Raw genomic sequence first — 22,732 nt, 5'->3', positions numbered from 1 at the left:
AAGGAGTAACATCCTTTTTCTGTCTTTAGTTTCTCTGCAATGTTTTACCCACAGTAAGGACTCCTCAGTAAATGCATGCTACATGGGACTGAATTCTAGATTATAACTGAGGTAATGACCCTGAGAAATCACAAGAAGCAAAATAAAACTGAAAGTGACTACTATATTCCTGCTTGCTCCCCAAAAAATTCCATATATTATCTATAATACATCTTTCAAGACTACATCAGGGGGGCTGGAGAGATGGCTCAGCGGTTAAGAGCATTGCCTGCTCTTCCAACTTCAAAGGTCCTGAGTTCAATTACCGGCAACCACATGGTGGCTCATAACCATCTGTAATGAGGTCTGGTGCCCTCTTCTGGCCTGCAGGCATACATGTAGAAAGAATATTGTATACATAATAAATAAATATTTAAATAAATATTTCAAACAAAAAAATTAAAAAAAATAAGACTACATCAGTTCACTATCTTTGCCCTGTTTTGTACCTTGAAATTGCAAGCAGCTGATGGGTATATAAACTCTGTCACGACCCCATAAAGTTGGGATTGACCTCCTGCCTCCACCTCCCCGACTGTGGAAAATCAGTCTTACCTCCATTTGCACTCCTATTCCCTTACTCCATATAAACTTGTAGTTTTTGACTTTTTCTTTACACCAGCTATAGCATATATAGCTTTCTCATTAAGAAGAAAAATACAATCTTTAATATGTGCTCATTTTTCAATCTGTTTAGAGAGTCACAATGCTTTATGCTTCTCTGATAGCTATCTATTTGGGGGGGAACTTGGGACAGGGTTTCTCTACAATCCTGACTGTCCCGGAGTTTGTTCTGTAGACCAGACTGGCCTCAAACTCTCAGAGATCCACCTGCCTTTGTCTCCCAAGTGCTGGTATTAAAGGCATGTGCCACCACCACCCAGTTTGAAGGTTATCTTTTAGCATTACTAACGTTAAGGTAACTTTAGAAACCCTTTTAACAAAGACCCCATCTGCTAAACTTAGCGGTGCATGTAATCCAAAGAAGACTGAGAGTTGAAGGCCAGCTTGGGCTACCTAGGAAGAACTTGTCTCAAAAAATGAGTCCATGCCCTGAGTATTCTTGATAATGAAGTCATTTGTTACAATATATTAGAATATCCCTAGATTAAAAATCAATGGTTTAGCCAGGTAGTGGTGGAGCACACCTTTAATCCCAGCACCAAGGAAGCAGAAGCAGGTGGATCTGAGTTCAAGGCCAGCCTGGTCTATAGAGTGAGTTCCAGGAGAGCCAGAGATACACAGAGAAACTGTCTCTAAAGAAAAGAAAGAAAAAAAGAAATAATGATTCTGCCTGCTGGCTAATTCACCGGGTATTTCATCTTCTTCTCAAGGAACTATGAGAGGAATCAGACAATGGAAGGACTTACTCTTGCTAGAAGATGAATTCAACACCATGTATAAGCTTTAATAGCTACCTAAGTATCTGAAGGCAGCAGGTATGTCAGTGACCGCAGGATTTTCACTCAGAATTATTTGTTTTTTCAAAAATTATTTGCAGGTCTAGGACAGAAGTCAAAGTGGGATTCCCAGTGCTTGGAAACAGAGCAACATACCAAATATCACTGAGATAAAGAGTTTTTAGACTCAACAAAAACATAAAAGGAAAGATAGAAGCAAAAACAAAACAAAAGCTAAAAACAAACATGTTCGTTCATGATGTAGCGTAAGACAACCTAGAGGGCAAAACTGACACCCGAAGCCTCCACTTGGAGGATATCTTTCTGTTTTTTTTTTTTTTTTTGGTTTTTCGAGACAGGGTTTCTCTGTGGTTTTGGAGCCTGTCCTGGAACTAGCTCTGTAGACCAGGCTGGTCTCGAACTCACAGAGATCCGCCTGCCTCTGCCTCCCGAGTGCTGGGATTAAAGGCGTGCGCCACCACCGCCCGGCAGAGGATATCTTTCTTAAAATTTAAAGGTGTTGGATCATTGGAGCTGGAGTCAGAGACCACCTGATTGGGTGCTGGCAATCAAATTTGGTTTTCTGTAAGAGTAGTACACATTCATGACCACTGAATCACCCAGCCCTCTAGCCGTCATGAAATCTTGAAGACTGAACACCCTCTTAAATCTTGGCCCCGTAACTTTCCTCATGATCTTATCAGAGCAGCACTCCTGACCATCTGAAGTCCACTGCTGCTAATTAACAGTAGTCGTTCTGCTCAAGGGGTAGAAAACAACAGACACACAGGCAGGATACTGAACTAAGTGGCCTACATAAGAAGGCAAGATTCATGTGGCAAGAGAGAAAGCCAATGGTAGCATCAAATGCTGCACTAAAAGAACAGGGTTCTGCCAGAAAGGAGGATCAGGACCAAACAGTCAATGCAAACCAGTGTTTCCCAAGCCAAGATCACTGAGAAGATGGTTCCAAACAGTATCTTAGGTCTGAGCTCCAAACATTCTGATTCAGTAAGCCTAGGATTTTGACTTGTTATAGCCCTGTCTAATCAAGTTAGTGATCATTCACTATAAAGCACACAGGAAGTGAAAAGGAAAAACTTATCCACATTGCTATTCTCATTCTCTCCTCCTACTTCTCTCTCTCTCTTTGCCCCCCCCCCCCGCAAATAAGAACCTTATATAGAAAGTGAGGTTCCAAAAAGGAACTTGGAATAAACCTGGAAGTCCCAAAAAAATGACCCAGGAATCACAGAAACAAGGATATAAAATACCTCAAAGGACTGATTTTCCTAGGTGTCACAACCATGTAATTGGTAAGAACAGCTGCATGACCCACAACTCAAATGCTGGTCACTGCCCAGAAAGCAATGAGTGCGACCAATGTAAACTAGCCTCACTTTGGGCAAAGCAACTCAAAAGTCTTATCTAACTCGTGATAAGGACAAAGAACACGTTCCACATGCCTACATAAGAAGGCAAGTGTGTCTGAAAAAAAAAAATAGAAACTTTGCCACCTAGAAGGCCTATGTAGATAGAAGCAAATAGACTGACTAAAATCCTACGAAATGTATCTAGGGTATCATAGGGTGCATAAAGTGTGTAGTCAGTCATAAGGACCACACTAGAATAGGGAAACCAAGATGAGAACGGACTAATGGGAGAGAAATAACTTTAAAATGGTGAAAATAGCAGCTAAGCTGAAAATGAATAGTAGTAGAAGGGATGCCATGATGTAAAGTTCTGAAGGGGAAAAATAAGCAGTCCCAAAAGAAAATGCGCTAGAAGGTAAGAGCAGGTGTAGAAGGCATAAAAGAGAAGCCCATGACATATAGCAATCAAACGGGAAAAGTGAAATAGCGGAACCTGAACTATTTCACCATCATGGGCCAAACTGAAATACTGTGGGGAAGCACTGTAGCTTTTCAGAAGAGGTTAGAGAGAATGCATTATCAAAACAGGGAAGAAAAGGTATATATAGCAAGTTCTAGACCAAGCCATGTTTGGGAGCACCATGGGCAGCTCTAATATGCAAAGAGTTTACAAAAGGGCACAATTTTGTTTCGAAATGAAACAAGTAAATTTTACAACAATTAAAAGCAAAAGCACGGTCGTCGCTGCATTTGAGGAAGAGAAGGACACGGAGGGAGGTAACAGAGCAAGAATATGACAAATATTTTACACTAGAGTAGATGATTTGTGTTGGGTTTGTGTTTGTTTATCGATTTGGAGCAGTCATCTCAGTAACTAGACGACCAAGGGCTTACAATTTTCTACAGCGCTCCTAAGAGTACTAACATGGAATTCTAAGAGCATTCTATACACCCTTTCGATACCTTCACTAGTATAGGTGCTAAATCCCATGCTTTTAGGGGTGACTGGATATTTAGGAACATCCAAATCCATTCAGGACCATAAGTGTGGAGGTATAAACCTAGAAGTTAGGAAGGTTAGGCAGGAAAATCTCTAGTTTCAAGCTAGCCTGGGCTACATAGCTACTTCAGAGACAGCCTGTTACACATAGTAAGATTCAGTCTCAAAAAAATGGAAAAAGAAAAAGAATGCAATCATATAGCAACATTATTAAATGGATGCAGTACAGGACTCACAGCCTAAACAGTGGCAGAAACCTTAGAGAACAGTTCCCTCCCCCATTTCTCAGCCATCACATGACCATCCTACTATGGCCACTTCTAACTACATCTGCCAAATAACGAAGAACTGAGCATAACACAGAAGCACTTATAAGGACAAGAGGATGAGTGAGCCGAAACAAAAGTTTTCATGGTTTCCTTACATTTTCATACCATGAGATTGTTTTAGCTTGTCTACACTCGGCCTTGATTTTCTCCCCTATTATTCACAGCATTCATTTTCATTTTCTGCTATAAAGAAACTGGTTTATTCTACCTAAGGAAAATATATCAATGTATTCAAAGCTATATACTACACTCAGGCTCTAGCTATAAGATTTTGTACAACTGGGGCTAGAAGATGGCTTAGCAGTCAAGAATACTTCCTGCTCTTCCAGCGGACTGGAGTCCCTTTCTGAGTACCCATGTCAAGCAGTTCGCAACTGCCTGATACCTGCATCTCAAGGGAGTCCAATGCCCTCTTCTGTCCTCTGTAGGCACTGCATTCATGTACTTGCACGCACGTACGCGCATGCGCACACACACAGAGAAAATAAACCTTAAAAAGATTTTGTACAACTTTTACATGTCACAGACAGCTAGAAAACTTAAGTGAACATTGTGAAATTAGTCATTTTAAAACACAAAGCCACTTCACCAAAACATCTACGCAAATAGGGACATTTTGAGAGACTTCTAATTTTTGTTAATCCAAAACTAAGAGCTGGTTTTCCTCCATCTTGATCTTCAACAGGACCCTGAGAACATTTACTGTACCTTTCACACTCCCAATATGAAGATCTGAATCACATTTGCGATGCTTCTATGTCCTTCCTTTCACAGACTATGACAGTAGCCCTCTGATGTCTCCATTTTAGTATATTGTATTTATGATATAGACTTTTTCATGGAAAAAGTTTTGTTTTTGTAAAACTCTCCTAGATCATGAACATACACACATATTTGGAGAGACCATTATCAAGTTTTTTTTTCAGTTCTCTTACCAGAGATGAGAATCTGCTGTGACTACATATAGATCATGTATATAACTCATCTGAATCTATGTTTCATTTTTACCCCTTTTATCATACAGTATTTACTCAAAGAATTCCAAATTTCATAATGACTCACTCTACTACCCATCCATAGGTTTACTGGCCCTATCCCATTAGGGTCTAGCATGATATAAGGCACATGACGTGGGCTCAATAAATAGCTTGCTAAACTACTGGAGAAAACCGAACCTTTTCTGTATTTTTTATTATTATTATGTATATGACATTCTGCCTCCATGTATGCCCGTACACCAGAAGAGGGCGCCAGATATTACAGATAGTTGTGAGCCACCATGTGGTTGCTGGAAATTGAACTCAGGACCTCTGGAAGAGCAGCCAGTGCTCTTAACCTCTGAGCCATCTCTCCAGCCCCACCTTTTCTGTATCTTATAGAGATCAGGCACTCCAGAGAGAAAATATTAGTTAAGTTTGGCATAATGGTACATGCCTATAGTCAACGATAGTCAGGAGACTGAGGCAGGAAGATCACTTGAACCCACAAGTGCAAGACTAGCCTAGACAATACAATGAAACCTCGTTTAAAAAATAAGACAAAACAGGGCCACTGAGATGGCTCAATGGATTAAAGCACTTGCCACCAAGCCTTATGACCCGAATTTAATCCCTGGGACCCACATGGTAGGAGAGAGCCATCTACTACAAGCTGTCATGCACATGTACACACATGTGCATACCCATATACACACACAATAAACAAAACAAAACAGCACTAGATGGAAGTATTCCTTTTACTGCCTTGCTTTCACATCAACTTTCTTCCTGCTATATCTCTATAATAAAGACAATCACAGAACTAAAATAAAATTGTACCAAGCAAAATAATAAAATCAACTTCCAACTATCCCAGTGTGATAGATCCACAGCTAGTTTTTAAACCCAGGTGACTTACAGAATACCAGTAGCTGTGTGTTCAGGGAACAACCATAATATTTGCCTAAACAGAATGAAAATAGGCAGGTAAATTTCAGGGGGTAGGAGAATAGGTAGAGAATAACAATGTGTTTTCTAAGCCAAACAGAAATTGCTAATTTGTCAGCCAATCTGCTGTTTTCAATTGGCCTGTCATCGGCCTCTCCCTATACTGGCATAGCTAACAGAGACCCAATTGTTGACACCAAAGTCAATTCCAGCTGCAGAGAGGAGATCTACTTTGAAGGTAACTGTTTTTCCTTTGCCCAGAAGTTTGTTTTGGGGAACTCAGTGCTTTCTTCAGCATTATTCTCTCCCATTCGATCATTGATGAGCATCTTTATCATAGAAGCACATTAGCTTCAGATTCTATCAGCTTTCATAGAATTGCCAGAGACAGCTAGAAAGTCTAACCAGCTATAATTTAACACAATAACCATATGCCGAAGGCAGTATTTTGGGCTAGAGACACGGCTAAGTAGTTAAGAGTATGCATTGTTCTTGCAGAGGATCGTAGCTAAGTTCCCAGTATCATCATCTCGTAGCTTCATGGAATTTGATACCTCTGGCCTCCATGGGCAGCTGAATTTATATACACATACCCAAACACAACACACACACACAAAACACTTGCACATACAATTAAAAATAAAATAAAGAGGACTAGAGAGATTATTCATTTCCTAAGAGCACTAGATGCTCTTCTAAAGGACCCAGGTTTGATACCCAGCACCTACATGGCAGCTCACAACAGTCTTTACCTCCAATTCCAGGACATCAGGCATGCAGGCAGTGCACAGACATATATGCAGGCAAAACACACATATACACAAAATAAAATTTCAAAATAAATAAAAGGTGAGAAGAGATGATTCAGCTGTTAAGAAGATTTTCTGCTCTTGCAGAGGACCTGGGTTCAGTTTCAAGCACCCACATGATCCCTCACAACCATCTATACGTCCAATTCCAAAAATTCTGATGTTCTCTTCTGATACCATAAGCACCTGGCATGCATATGGTGCATACACATACATTTAGGCAAGTACTCATACACATAAAATAAAAACAAATAAATCTCTAAAAAATAAATACTTAAAGTGGTTATTTGATAATATATATATATGAATAAATAAAAAGTGACATCATATACACATACATTCACCACACATGCATATGTGTTTAAGGTCCAAAGGTCAATGCCAAGTGTCATCTTCAATTGCTCTCTACCCTATTTTTTTTGAGAAATTCTTTCACTGAACCTAGAAGTCAGTGGTAGACCCAGAGATCTGATTGTTTCTCCGTCTCCAGCCTCAGGGTTACAGGCACATCACAATTCCCAGATTTTACATGGTCCCTAAAAATTGAATTCAGGGTCTCATACTTGAGCAGCAAGCACTTTACCAATTGGATCATCTCCCAAGGCCTTTTTTTTTAAAAAAAGGTTACCTGCAACCTTAAAGTTTCAACTGGATATACAGTCTTCAGATCCTCTCCTGAAATAGTAAGTAGTGTCATGGCACAGCTGTTAAAGAAACTACCACATCCACCTCAGAGGTAGATGCAGCAATGAGTTAAGGTATTACTTCCTACCATGTAGTAAATGCTGAATGAATACTAATTGAAAGGGATTGCAGAGAAAAAGGACAAAGGGCTAAGAAAAGAAGATGGGAGGTAGTAGAATGAATTTTTGTTCTCAATCTGCCACTGTATATGTAAGTAATCATAAGACACAGTAAGAAATTTAGGTACAAAAATAGATCCCATGTGTTAAGTACATTAACAGTTACTACATACATTTTATCTTACATAATTCTAACCATCCTATGATATTAGTATCATCTCCATTGTCTAGATGAGAACTCCGAGGCTCAAAAAAGTTAGTGACTTGCTTCCTGCCATAAAGCAGTAAATTAATTAGGATGCAAGCTCACCTGGGCATGGTAGACCCAAGTTCCACTGAGCAAAGACTCTTCATGATAAAATATATTCAACCATCCCATAGATCCGAGTATTCAGTACATCTTCTCCCTGGGATCATATTTATATATTACACATTTCACAGAACTCGAAAAAATAAAAATCTTATTATCCTCATACCCCTTCACTGAGAAAATTCTACTGTACCCTTAAATGAAACCAACACTATGAAGTAGGCAGGTTTTGTTTCTTAGCAGTAAAGAAGCCTCAAACACAAAGCTACAGCTCCATAGAATTCAGTCCTTCCCAAGTCAAATTCTTTAACTGCAAATGAAGTTACACTTTGCCTTACTTAACTCTTAAAATTACTGCATTTTAGACAGAGACAGAGACCCAAATTGGAACACCAGACTGAAATCCCAAGGTCCAAATCAGGAGCAGAAGGAGAGAGAGCACGAGCAAGGAACTCAGGACCGCAAGGGGTGCACCCACACACTGAGACAATGGGGATGTTGTATCGGGAACTCACCAAGGCCAGCTGGACTGAGTCTGAAAAAGCATGGGATAAAACCGGACTCGCTGAACATAGCGGACAATGGGGATTGCTGAGAAGTCAAGATCAATGACACTGGGTTTTGATCCTACTGCACGTATGGGCTTTGTAGGAGCCTAGGCAGTTTGGATGCTCACCTTACTAGACCTGGAAGGAGGTGGTAGGTCCTTGGACTTCCCACAAGGCAAGGAACCCGGGCTGCTCTTTGAGCTGACAAGGGAGGGGGACTTGATTGGGGGAGGGGGAGGGATATGGGAGGCGGTAGAGGGGAGGAAGCAGAAATCTTTAATAAATAAATAAATTTTAAAAAATTATTGCATTTTACAAACAACAAGCTGCACCTTTAAATTCATCACAATTGGGGCTGGAGACATGGCTCAGAGGTTAAGAACACTGACTGCTCTTCCGGAGGTCCTGAGTTGAATTCCCAGGAACCACATGGTGGCTCACAACCATCTGTAATGAGATCTGGTGCCCTCTTCTGGCCTGCAGGCATACATAGAGGCTGAATACTGTGTACGTAATAAATAAATCTTTTTTAAAAAATCATCACAATTTATCTATCCAGGAAAAATACAACCTTACTTCTGGCCTATAGTTTACTTAAAAAAAAAAAAGAAGGCTGGGCATAATAGTGTTCACCTTTAATCCTAGCACTTGGGAGGTAGGGGCACAGGCAGGCAGATCTCTGTGAGTTCAAGGACAGACTGGTCTACATAAACCCTGTCACACACACACACACACACACACACACAAAATATCAACAAACAAAAAGCCCCAAAAAACAAGAAAAGTCTAAAGTATTCTTCCCTTAAAGTCCTTTCCTCCCCTCCACCCCCCCCCACACACAACAACACAGTTTTTTCTTCACTGTTCCTTAAATGATCTGTTTTTACATGTTTTATGAGGAAAGAGTTGCTACCACTTTACAAAAAAAAGAAAGAAAGAAAGAAAGAAAAACTGCAAGAGCTTATTGGGATTAAGTTTTCATCTTGACCAGAACACAACTTTCGTTCACTAAAAAACATTTTCAACATAAAAGACCGTTTTAAAGTTATGAATAGCAGAAAAGGATATGATTTAGAAAGAGGATGATTTCCTACATTTTACAGACTGGCATGAATAATGCCTAGCTCATGTAAGAGATCATATAAAATACTGCCCTGGAATCCCCTAGTGACAGAAAGGTAGATTACTTATTTCCTCCCTCCTTAACTGTTATGACACTAAACACTGAAGCAGACACAGACTCCAACTGATTTCCAATGCTGACATTAAGAAATTTCCTTTCTTAGCAGGGCGGTGGTGGCGCACGCCTTTAATTCCAGCATTTGGGAGGCAGAGGCAGGCGGATCTCTGTGAGTTCGAGACCAGCCTGGTCTACAAGAGCTAGTTCCAGGACAGGCTCCAAAACCACAGAGAAACCCTGTCTCGAAAAACCAAAAAAGAAAAAAAAAAGAAAAAAAAAAGAAATTTCCTTTCTTTAAAAACAAAACCCTCAGGTCTAAGTGCTCCCCTTTCCTCCACATACTCTGTCAGTGTTTTCTCCCCCTTTTCAGTTTACTTAAGCAACAATGTTCACTTTGCATAGTCTCTCAGTTCCCCTCTAGTGCTCATTTTCTCACCCAAACTCAATGTGGAATTCCTGCCATGGTTTCTCAGAGGCTAGCTGGCCTGGGAAAAAGCTCTATGCACCTAATAGCCAAACCAATCAGTCCCAGACAGCTCCACCTAGAATTCATAAACCAGTGTAAGTGTGGTCCAGTCAAACCCTGATTAGAGTCTCTTCTTGGTGACCTGAACTCCACCCTCCAATTCTGACCCAAGACTCACAGGTCCCTCTTCTTTATCCTGTTTCACTCTGGAATTTCTATCACTCACCTCCTTCTATCTAGGATTTCCCCCACTTATAGACTGGGAAAATTGGTGTATTCCCACTTTCTCCTATTCTCCATTCTACTTGACACCAAAACTCCCTTTCCCCATACAGAATCCTTATATTTATCAGGATCTCCGAAAAAAATGTTTCAGCGTAATCTCAACCCCATTTCCTGGATTCTTCCACAGCAGTGGCTATGACAAGTGAGTTTTTACACTCCTCAACATGAGTTCCATACAGCATCTAAATGCTTCTCTCCTACAGCTCTTTATTACTCTCCTTTTCTTTCACAGTGTGGATTTTTTTCTATTTCAACACTGAGGCTTGCACGCAGGCCATCACACATGCTAGGCAGGCACTCTATATGCCCAGCCCGTATTGTACATTTTACAGTTTTAGCATGTATACTACCTTTATTTCTTTTTGGGAAAATCTATTTCTCTCTAAATGCCAGTTTCTCCCTAGCCCTATTTTTATCTTCTTTCTTGCTCCAGCAATTCTAGCACTAAAGTGTAAAGAGCCTTAAGGGTTCTTCAAACTTTCTTTGGAAAATATTACCCTAGAGATTTCAAGGTACTGCTTTCTCCTTAGTTAGACCTGACATGGGAACAGTAACGGGCACCTTCCTTTCCCCTTTCACTGCCCTACCGACCCTCTTTCTGACTTCTTTGGTCTTCCTTCTTTCTAGTGGGAAAACTTTTTCTCCTATGATTCTGTTTCTCTCAGCAAAACTCTTCCCTAAAGCTTACAGTGCAGATTAATCATGTCATAAGATCCCCTGCCACCTTTACCAAGCATTTACTTGCCTGTGTAGACTGCATCATGAATAAGGCACACATACACACCCCCTGAGACATCTCCTTTGCTTACCTCAAAGAATCTCTAAGCCAGTGAGAAAGAAAAGGATCTCCTCTCCCTGGACCTCCTCCACCTACCCTGGCAAATCAAAGAAATAGCCAGATCCTTAAGAGTGCCCTTGGTTGCCGGGCGGTGGTGGCGCACGCCTTTAATCCCAGCACTTGGGAGGCAGAGGCAGGCGGATCTCTGCGAGTTCGAGGCCGGCCTGGTCTACAAGAGCTAGTTCCAGGACAGGAACCAAAAGCTATGGAGAAACTGTCTCGAAAATCCAAAAAAAAGTGCCCTTGGTGCCGCCCCCATTTCTTCTAGAACTTCCCTCTACTTTGAACAGTACAGACTTCAACAGCAAAGCTGGCTAGGACTCACTTAACTTTCGTCTGCCCTAGCCCAACAATTAACCATACCTTCCTTATTGCTCTCTTTCAGAGAACTAGTTTATTTAATCCGGACTTCTGCATCCTTTCCCTTTCCTCTATCAAGTGGGTATCTAGTTCTCTTCATCTCAGAGTGAGAACAAAAAGAAACTTACATACACTTCCTGCAAATCTGGTAAGAGAATCAGACCTTCCCCCGCTCCCAGATAGGGTTTCTCTGTAGCCTTGGCCATCCTGGAACTTGCTTTATAGACCAGGCTGGCCTTGAACTCAGATATTTGCCTGCCTCTGTCTCCTGAGTGCTGGGGGTAAAGGTGTTCGCCACCACCACCACTCAGCAAGAGCCAGACTTTTAAAAGTCAGTTTTAGAGTGGCTTTCCCCTGATTAGCCCAACCCCCATGTGGTTACATCATAACTCCTCCCCCTGCCCCCCCACCCCTCTCTCTTTTCATCAATGCCTGTGCTTAAGTGTATGTGAAAATCCCTTTTAAACAAAGTCAGTGTCAGCAAGCCTCTGTGCTAAGACCTGTGGCTCTCATCTCCCAGATAAACCTCAAGACAGTTTCCTCAGGTGCAAAAATTACCTGCTATCAATATCCTCATAAACTACTCAACATGGCCATGTCAGTCCTCAAGTATATCATGGAACTTCAGACTCTTTTAAATTGACTCACTAAGTCCTTATTGCTCCCTCAATCTTTCTTGCTACCTTCGCTACCCTCTCAAAATCTTACAGGTTCCTCCTCAACCATTCACTTCCTTTTGGAGCCTCTGGGTGACTCTTGGAATGGGATTATCTCATTTAATCCCCAGTGGAATCTTGTAAATTTCTTTTCTGCAGACTGTCATCTTCAATACCACATGGTGACATCAAGTTCAATTTGAATACCCTAAAACTCTGCCCAAACATCCTTGGCTATGCCACCTACAGTGACCCAGTAAGAAAGGGCCCTCAATTCCAACACTCAAGGGCAGGACAAACTAAAGAGAATAGCACAAGATGGCCACTAAAAAAGATAACTCCCATCCTTGGAATTTTATTATGAACCTAATCAACTCCCAACTCCAAACTCATGCCCCATTCCTTTTCCCACGAAGTGTTTCTGCAGTGTGATTCTGAGAAATAGCCTTCTAAGTTGAAAGAAGCATGGGACTAACCCTTGAAGCCTTCAAGTGTACCCCCAGAAGTCTGATCATATTTGCAACTGTACTTTACCCCTGTGTCATGGGGACGACCTCCAAATCGCCTTGAAAGTATTCATCTGTGGCTTGCTTTACAGGCCCCCTTCCCACACTCATGCAAAAAAACCCCAAAACGCTGGGCTAGAAGAATGCTCGCCAAGTGAAGGCTGTCCTTACTGCCTACTCTAGAAAAAGGGCAAGAATGAGAAAGTATCACCACGTCGACAGTTTGATCAGGCAACCTTGAAAATTTCAAAACAATGCAACAAAAACAGTGCTTCTAATACAGCGAGGAAGAGGGGAGGCTCAGTGGAAGAGAAGGGCACCCCCACCGGCCTGTGGTGTTGGGCCTCCTGGGTTTGCAGCGTGCTTGCCTCCCGCCTTTCCCCGCGACCGCATCTTTCGGTACAACAATCTCCTGCACCTCCATAACACGAAAACCCCAGCCTTGGTGCGGCCGGCTCCTCCCAGCCTTGCCCGGACGTCCCTCTGGCCCAGCCTTCCTCTCCGCGGGACCCCGGCGAGAAGGGCCCCCTCCACCGTCCAGTTCACCTCTCTATCCCTTTCCTGGCCTCCGGGCGCCCCTGCAGGGCTCCATCCCGAAACCGAACCTCTGGGAGCCAAGCCCACTAGGCCCGTCGCGGGACGGACCCACCCCCCCCTTCCTTCTCCCAGCACCTCGTCCTCCACGCACCGGGCCCCCAGGGCTCCTCGTCGTCTCTGTCCTGGCTCGTACCGCCCCCCGTCGGGGACTCCACCCCCAGCCTGCCCCCGCCCGCGGGAAGGCCCCCTCCCCACCGCGCACCGCCTGCGCCCTCTGCCCCGGCACGGGACTCTCTTTGGCCTCGGTTCCCCGCCCAGAAGCGGCGGCGGCGGCAAAGGCGGTGGCGGCCCCAGCAGGGGCAGGAGCAGCGGCAGCAGCGCCGGCCCGGCCCCGCCCCGCCGCCCGCCGGAGCCCCACGCCCCGCCCGCCCGCCCCGCCGCCGGACTACTCCCCCCGCCCCGAAGACCACCACTAAGCCCCCCCATTCCCCGGCCACGGTCTGCACGAATCCAGCTCTGCTGGGCCTGCTGTCCGTTCCTCACGCCCCTTAGGAACCAGGGTGGGGGAACCTTGGGGTTCGTGGCCATCCCTCTCCCTCCTTCTCCAAGGGCCAGGGGATTGCCCCTGATCCCGAAATCCGGCCCCGTAACCGGAGCCTCCCTCCTTTCCAGCCCAGGGCTTTCCTCTCAGACCCCTTGCCTCCAGGCCTGGCGCGAAGCGGGTTGAGGGCTTGCAAGCCGGGTCTCCCACCAGGCTTGCCGGGGCCAGTATGAATTGCCCCCATCTCATCCTCCTTCAATTTGAGCACCCTCTCTGCCTCGCCTGGCCCGGTAGCCCCCGCCCCTAGAGCGAGGGCAGCGGAGCCTGGGCGCTCCGAAGTCATCCCCCGCCTTTTTTCCAGGGACTCGGATAATTGCCCCTGCCCCCATCACAGCACTCCCACTCCCGAACCCAGGCCCCGCCACCACCTAGGGGTACCCCCCTACCCTATGGTTCCTGCACCCCAGAACAGGGGAGAAAGCAACCCTGAGAGAGCACCCGTCGCACCTCCACCTCTAAGGTTGGAGGGCATTTTCTGCCGGTCTCTTCAAGACTTCATCACGGACACCCCCCCCCCCCCAAAAAATAACAAGCCCTTTCTCGCCCTGCCCTGTTGGCCAGGTTCCCTTCGGATCGTCGGATCCTTGGATCAGGGTTTGGGGCCAGGTAGTACCAAGACCGTAGCCTCCACCTCTCTTTCGGTGGAGTGGGGTAATTCCTATGGTTCCCCCCTCCAGTATCTACCGACCCCCGTTTCCATGGAGACCCCCGCCCAGCCGAGAGGAAGACTCTCTTGGATCGTGGTGAACAAGTCTTACCTGGCTAAAAGAGAAGGAAATCGAGAAGGGGATAGGGCAGGGCAGGGATGGGGTAAGAAGGTGTTAAGTGGAGGGGAGCTGTCCCGAAGGGAGGGGCGAGGACAGAGAGAGCTCTAGGGAGCTCTACGTCCAGGGACACGGAGAGGACGGCGCCCCCGGGGGGCAAGCAGAGAAGTTGTGGAGAGAGGAACGGACAGGGTTGGGGAATGGCTTAGGATAGAAAGAAGCGGGTGGGGGAAATACGAAAAAGCCAGGGAGTCAAAAGGGGTGGAGGGGTTGGGGGAGAGAGAAAAAAGACGCACCTGTTCCCGGGTTGGCACCGCAGGGAGGCTCAGGCCGCCACCCGAGCTCCCTCTTACCCTCTTTGAACCACCACCCGCCTAACACTGCTGGGATCCGATGCCCCCCTCCACCCCTTATCGCCACCGACCTCCTTCTCCTCTCACGGCGGAGGCGGTCGGACTCTAGGAACTGAGAGGAAGAAGGGAGGGCTCAGCAAAGCCGAGGAGAGACAGAGCCACACACTGGCAGCGCCGCGGCGAGCGAAAGAGTGAGGGGGAGAGCGGTGTGTGTGTGTGTCTGTGTGTGTGTGTGTGTGTGTGTGTGTGTGTGTGTGTGTGAGCGAAGCCTGGTGGAGTGGGTACCGGTCGCAGGGCTCGACGGGAAGTGGAGTCCGGCCTTCTTCGCGGGCGGCGCCAGCCAGCTCTGCAAGATACTACAACTCCCAAAATGCTGCCTACACGGGGGGGGGGGGGATGGGGAGGAGGAGGAGAAGGGAGGGAGCAAGCATGAGAGGGAGGGACTAAAGCTGGGAGCGAGCGGCGGCGAAGGGGGCAGAGCCAAGCAGCCCCGGTGACACTGGGAGGGGAGGGGAGAGGAGGAGGAGGAGGGGATCGCTGAGAGAACCGAGCGGATTCCGGAGAGGGAGGCAGTGGTAGCTGTAGCAAGCTGGGCAAAAAGATAGACTCCCAAGAAAGGCGGAGGCACGCAATCCGCGGAGCTCCAAGAGCTCCACGCCCCCCACCCCGACGACCCTCAAGAGGGAGGTTGAGGAAGAGAGATGATCAGGGGGCTGAGGCCAGAGGGGTTGGCTGTCTGCCTTCCTTCCAACGTTCTCCACCTTATGCCCCGACCTGACTTTCTCGGGCCACTAGTGGCAGAACCAGTGTACAAATCACTCTTTGGACCATCCCCAGACCTCCCCTGCCCCGATACCACAGAGCACACGTATTCAGTCCCCTTTTCCCAGGAGCCTGAGGGAGGCTCCCCTTGCAAGCAGGGTGTGACTCTTCCATTCTTCCCGCACCACCCCCCCCTCGTCGTCGCCACCCTCCATCTCCTTCCCCGGAACCCTCCCTGAAGCTGGGGCTCGCCTTTCTCTCCCCCACCAGGAAAGAATCCCTCTGGGGACGACAACGCACCCCTACTCTTATACTGGGCCCCAACCCACCAGCATCCCCCTTAGCGTTGCCCCCCTCACCGAAGTAATAGTGGGGGCGACCGGAGTTGAACTGGTGTCTACTTTTCCTCTGACACTAGCTGTCCTTCGCCACGCCGACCCTGCAGGAAGACAGAGAAGCACGTTAAAGCTCCCGTATCCCACCCTCCACGTTCCAGTCCCCACAGAAATGGTTCACAGCAAAGAGGTTGGCAGTGGAAGTGAGCTGAGAGTAAATTCCAGTCCTCAAACCCCTTTCTAGCCATGAAAACCCAGGGATCCGTCCTTTCCCTTAAAAGCCATCAAAGATCTTGGAAGGGAGGGTTAAATTATCTAAACCCCAATGTCCACACGACGCCAAGCGACGTTACCTCACACGAATACGATACAAACTACACTGTCCCCAAGGGAGGGAAAGTGCAACCCCCGACGCCTTCCACCCCTCAAACGCATACCACTAGGAGCTTCAGATGGCCAAGGATGAGGAGGAGACGGAAGGGGTGCTCAAGGAGTGAAAGGATTGTGGTGGGGAGTGTCCGCGTCCCCCGAAGAGCAGAATCCAGATGCTAAGAGGTGGGTGGGGGGTGCGGCAGTTTGCAGACGGCGTCTTGCCTCAGTTTCCCGGGAATCGCCAAGGACCACCGTCTAACACTGGGAGTTGCTTACCAGTCAGTCCCCTAACCCCATTTGTGCGCATAAGGCGGCCGGAGCTCAGCCGGGAAGCCCGGGCACAAACTCCGCGGAAGCTGGCCTTCGCCGCCGCTGCCGCGCTGCCTCGGGCCTCCCTCCCTCCGCTCTCGGCCCCGCAGATCTACCTTCGCCCCCGGCCGAGGCCAGACCCCGCTCGCAACTCCACGCCCCTACTCCACCCCCTGCTCTCCCTCCCCTCGCCCTCTCCTCGCCGGTCGGGCCCAGCCCCTAGCGCCGCCCCGCCCTAGCGCTCGGTCCAGAGCCCAGCAAGTGCCCCGAACTCGCCCCCCGCCCCCACGGCCAGGCCAGTCAGGCCAGGCCTGCTTTCCCCCCTCCCGCTGCGCCCCGCCCCCCGAATCCACGTCCTACTTCGCCACCCAATTCGGCCCGGTCCGGGTTCGGCCCGCGCCCACGCCACCGGAGTCGGTGGTTCGGTCCGGTGTCCGGTCACCCACCCCGCCCTTGCCTGGGTGCCGGCCTGCCTGCCCTCGCTAGCCCGCCCAAGTGCGCGGTCCCTATCTCAGTCCGGGTCGGGGTGCCGGCCTCGGTCCTAGCGGCGTTGCAGCGTCTCCACGAGGGCTCGGTTCACGCAAGATCCGAACCCGCTCAGGGTGGGGGCTGCGGAAAGCAAGTTTCTTTATCCTCCCCCCAACCCCCGCCGCAGGGCCACGCCGTTCCCGCCCCCGTCACAGCGCCCCCTTCACCTGGGCAGAGCCCCTTGGCTGCTGTCCTAACTTTGCTCTTCTGCACACCGCCCGGGAAGCGGGCAAAGCGGGAGTAGGAGGGAGGTGGCGGGGAGGGGGGTGCTGGGATCAGGCCGCTGGGCTCCGGGAGGACACGTGGGGGAGGAGGGGGAAGGAGGAGGAAGAAGGGGGCGGGCCTGCAGTTCTCGGGGCTCCCCCCTACCAGCCCCGGGGAAGCCGGAACCTCGCCGGGCAGCCGCAGACCCCGCACTGGCCACAGGGGAAGAACTGAGCCACCTTCCCCAGCCAGCCCTCCGCTCCAGGAAGGGGGGCGGTGCTGCAACGCCGTTCAGGGTTGGAGAGCGATAGTTTTTCGCTCAGGTTTTATATGTAACACGCTCTCCCCGTTTGTTGACTCGGTCTATGTAGGAGGGCGGGGGTCTTGCCTGAGGGGAACGCCCCCGCCAGACACCCTGCCCTTCCTCCGGCCCCCCACCCTTGGCGACCTCCGTGCGGGGTTCTGGCGCTCCAGAACTCAGGCCGCGCTCAGGCGAAACCCCAGCCAGGGCGCCGAAGTGGGACAGGACAGGTGCTAGGCAAAGGAAAATGCCTGGTCTCATCGCCTCGTCTCGCGACTCCCGCTCGGCCCACTCTTCGTGGCAACCTTTTAGGCTGCAAAAACCTTGGGTCACCCTCAGTGGACATCCCTGCCTTGGGTGTGGAAGCATCTGGGTTGGCGGGGAGACCCGAGGGAGGAAGGAGGGGGACGAAAGGTCTATAAGAAAGCTTTGCAAGACTTGCAGAGAAAAGCCTGGCTAGAAGAGTACCAAGGACTTGTGTGCTTTGCTTTTCCCCTGGGCCGATCTGAGCCCCCTGACCCTTCCCCTTTACCCTCAGGACTGCCTGCCTAGCCGAGGGAATAAATCCTTCCTGTGTTTATATCACAGGGCATCCCTGGGACTTGAAGGGCTTGGAAGCTTGTGGTCCACGTTCGAACTCTGATGACTACATTAACTCCAGGGAGAGAGGCTTAGCGACGGAGATGAAGCTGCTGCTGGCCGGCTTGCTTTCATTCTTAAGTTGTTTCTTAGTAGCTCCAACCCTGAGCTGACGGTGAGGACTTTGAAAGTTTGTCTCAACACAGAGGGAATCAGGAGAGATGCCCAGCAGTTCCTAGAGGATTCTAAACAGAATGTGAAACAAAATAACAAGAATCTGGAAAGATAATCTTTATGTCCCGATACATTGATATTATTTACTATATATTTAGGCATGCAAAGGAAACGGGGGATCATTTGAACTAAAAGGAAACCCTGCAAGATTGATAATTTTCTCATCTCCCTACCCCTCCCACATCCACCCCCCCACACACACTTCCACCCCTCTAGGCCTAGGTAGAGGTTGGTTCCAACTCTAAACTAAGGGGTGGGTGTTTTTTCTTTGCCTTGTAAAGATTTCACAGATGGCAGTTGAGACTTGCCTGCTATGTTTCCCTCACCTGGTCTAAGGGAGGTGCATGAGTATAAAAGCACCAACTAAGGCTGTGGTGGCTTTGCTCTTGGCTAAGATCTGGTGTTCTGTTACCCCTATCACCTGACCTCACCAACCTAACACTAACTGTCAGCAATGTGCACATAGTAGGGCGGATCATATTTTTCTTTGGGAGTATTTTGCTCTTCGGTAGCTGTTTTACTTGGCCACACCTGTCCTCCAATATTCATGCACATACCTATTTAAAAAGTGTTTGGCACCAAGAGAAAAAAGAAGATTCAGAAGTATGTTTAAGTTAATCAACATATGAACTCAATATGCATTACTTAACAGGGAAATCACCTCCATGTGGCTTGCTATTGCAGACCCTGCTTTAAGTCAACTGTTTTCATTGATTTTAATTATTCTGGTAATTACTAAGTCGCCACTAATCTTAAGGACCTAGGACCTTAGGGTTACTCTGCTCCCCATTTTGAGGCTGAAATGGATTTTGGACACGTCAATGTGCACTGGGCTGGTTACCATTTGGCTGCATCATTTATCTGGCAAAACGAAGGTTGGGGCAAGATGGTTGTTTCCTGGGTGAAACTGTAGCTTTTTCTGAGCCCTTTCCTGTTGGGGGCCAGACTTCCTGCCCTAGAGGCGATGATGGGAAACCAAGGATCAGTGTGGGGAGAGCTGTGGGAAACCTTTAAAGCATGTAGATAGCAATGATTATTTTATTTGAGGCCAGCGCTGTAGCATAGCCACAATAAGAATACCTTACCTTTGTACAGCATCAAAATGTTTATAATGTCCTTCCATTTTTGTCATTCCATTTGTTTCTCCCTACAACTCTTGGTTTTGTTATTGAGGAAACTGAGACTCTTAAGCACCTCTGAGTGGCTTGTTCAAGGTCACACAGCTAGTGAGTTTCTGAGCCAGGAATCCCAGTAGCCTTGCCCCCACATCCATAGTTCTTTTCAATATAACACTTTTGTTAAATGCCAGAACAACCTGTTTCAGGAAGATTGGCTTTCTCAATTCTCCTGCTCCTAACACCTACTGACCCAGAACAGGACACTCAGAAAGGTACCTTGGTGTGCTAGAAAGGAGATTGTTTAGGAGAAATGTAACAGCCAGAGCCTAGTCCTGTCTTGTTGATAACTAGCCGCAGGGACTCAAGCAAACCCTGATATTTGACCAAGAAGTAGTGCCTGCCTGATGCCATGTATTTCATTGTATGTCCCTTCCCCCAACTCTAAAATACAGAATCAGTGTGCATGCTGTATTACCCTCACAGGGGCACCCTATGGGCACCACAAACCATTGCACTCATGCAAGAGTTATCATCCACAATGACCCACCACAGGCTATCTAGGTGTAGCATAGAGACCTAGGAACAACACTGAACTGGTTCCTGCCCTCTTGAGGCTTAGCAGACAAAGCAGGGCATTTGAGGGTCCCAGGGTAATTTGGGCTCCAAACCAACCTTGGACTAAATCCACAAGGATAATTATGTTAATTCTCTGCTTTGTTCTGCAATCAAAAGCCTTGTCTCTCTAGTAAAACATCATAGCCCTATGACAAAAAAAGAATCCTACTGATTGAGATCTTTAGAATTACCAGAATGAAGCAAATTGGGAGCTTCTGGTTGTCCCTTCCTTTTCAGCACCTCAGTCAGTTGAAGGTTAAGTCAGGTGTGGAAAGCAGCATCTCAAGATAGCAGAGCAGTTGAGTTTAAGTCACCCTGGGTGAAAGGGGACCTAGAAAGGGGGAGAGGTACACAAGAAGCCTTGGCAGGTATTGATGTATCACTATTTGTGTTCTCCAGTGTTTCATTTTGTATTCTGCCCATCCTCCTTTCTCTCCAAACTCTATGTTCCATACCTTGTTTCACTTTCTCATCCTACATTGTATCGGGTTACTCTTTATGTTCCTGGGGCAGGTAGGCTTGGGGAGGGTTTCTTGCCCCATTTGTCATTTGCAAATCTTAACAAATAACAAATAACAAACCCAGGTGCAAGCAAGCAGGAGGCTGAATGCTCCCTGAGAGCAAACAGGCTTGAGGAAGGCCAGGTCTCTGCCCTCTAGACACCCCTAGTCTAAACAGAGACATCACATCTGGTTAAACTTAACTCTGTAAACAGCCAACAAACTTTCTAGATTTTGTTGCCAAAGTGGGGAAAATGAGGTAGAAGGCTAAAATCACCTCAGAGGCCTCACCAGGGCAAGCCGCTCAACCCACTAACCACTCCCTGTTTCCCCTAAAACTAGATCAAGACATTGTTTTGTTGTTGTCTTGCTTGTTTTAGACACAGGCTCTAGCTGTATAGTGCTGGTTGACCTGGAGGTCACTGTGTAGACCAGGCTGGCCTCAAACTCACAGAGAACTGTCTGCCTCTGCCTCCCCCAAGTGCTCAGATTAAAGGCATGTGCCACCCAACTGGTTTAACATGGTTCTTAATCAAGCTAAACCTTGTAGCACAGGCTTGTAATCCCAACATTTGGAAGCTAAAGCGAGAATGCATTCAAGGCCCCAGTCTGGGCTCCTTGAGACCTTGTCAGGAAAAAGAAAACACTGCTGGGCAGTGGTGGCGCACGCTTTTAATCCCAGCACTCAGGAGGAAGCAGGCAGATCTCTGAGTTCAAGGCCAACCTGTTCAACAGAGTGAGTTCGAGGACAGCATGGGCTACTCAGAGAAACCCTGTCTCCAAAACAACAAACAAACCACACAAAAACAAAACAAAAAAATCCCCAAAACAGAACACCTAAAACCAGGTAGTGCTAAAGGTAAAAAGGATTTAAAAAAAATGGGGCCTGCCCATATAAACAGCTGTCCTGAGCTAGTGGAAGTTCACTGACTCTGGACTGACAGTGGGAGGACCTGCATAGGACCAAACTAGGCCCTCTAAATGTGGGTGACAGCTGGGTGGTTGGAGCAGTTTTTGCTGCCACTGGCAGTGGAACAAGAATTTATCCCTACTGCTTGAACTGGCATTTTGGAGCCCATTCTTTTTGGAGGGATACCTTGCCCAGCCTAGATATAGTGGGGAAGAACTTGATCTTGCCTTGAAGAGAAGTATCAGACTTTGTTGACTCCCTAAGTCAGAGCCTTACCCTCTCTGAGGAATAGATAGGGGTGGGGCAGGGGAAAGGGCAGCGGGAGGAGGGGAGGGAGTAGGAGTGGGATAGGTATGTAAAATAAGAAATGATCATTTTGAGAGACATACATGGATCTAATCTACATGGGAAGTAGAAAAAGACAAGATCTCTTGAGTAAATTGGAAGCATGGGAACCTTGGGAGAGGGTTGAAGGGGAGGGGAGAGGCGGGGAGGGGAACAGAGAAAAATGTTGAGCTCAAAAAAATCAATAAAAAAAGAAAAGAACGTTTTTTTTTTCAAGAACAAGCTATATTTTAATAATTGAAAGGGGGGGGCTTACGTTACAAGAGAGGGTGGTCCGAAATCCAAAGTGGTCCGGCGAGCACCACGTGGAGAGGGCGAGCCAGAAAAGAACGTTTTTAAAAATTAATTAATTATAGTATATGTGAGCATCCCCATCCCCCTCAGCCCACGTACCAACTCTTGTTGAACTTCTTACCATTCACCTTGCATTTTCATTTTCATGTTACTGGTTTTGAACATGAATTTATTTTTAGGAAAAAAATTAATTAATTAATAATAAATAAGATGGGGACTGAAGAGATGGCTTAGCAGTTAAGAG

At 47.3% G+C, this 22,732-nt stretch overlaps 1 protein-coding gene across 1 annotated transcript in view; it reads right to left on the bottom strand.

Annotated features, from left to right (window-relative positions):
- LOC121441161 (BCL-6 corepressor-like protein 1) overlaps positions 1–16,942 on the bottom strand; it is a 70,342-nt gene extending 53,400 nt beyond the window's left edge. Inside the window, exons 1-2 of the mRNA XM_041642287.1 lie at positions 16,828–16,942; positions 16,204–16,283 (exon numbers count right to left, since the gene is read on the bottom strand). The gene's annotated coding sequence lies outside the window, so the exon portion shown is untranslated. The remainder of the gene's footprint in view (positions 1–16,203; positions 16,284–16,827) is intronic.
- Between the last annotated feature and the right edge of the window lie 5,790 nt (positions 16,943–22,732).

The sequence above is a fragment of the Microtus oregoni genome, unplaced genomic scaffold, assembly GCF_018167655.1.
Source record: "Microtus oregoni isolate MIOR12 unplaced genomic scaffold, Mior012 000073F_ref0000255, whole genome shotgun sequence".
Taxonomy (NCBI): Eukaryota; Metazoa; Chordata; class Mammalia; order Rodentia; family Cricetidae; genus Microtus; species Microtus oregoni.
Note: the sequence above shows the minus strand (reverse complement) of the source record. Positions and strands in the feature narration are given on the sequence as shown.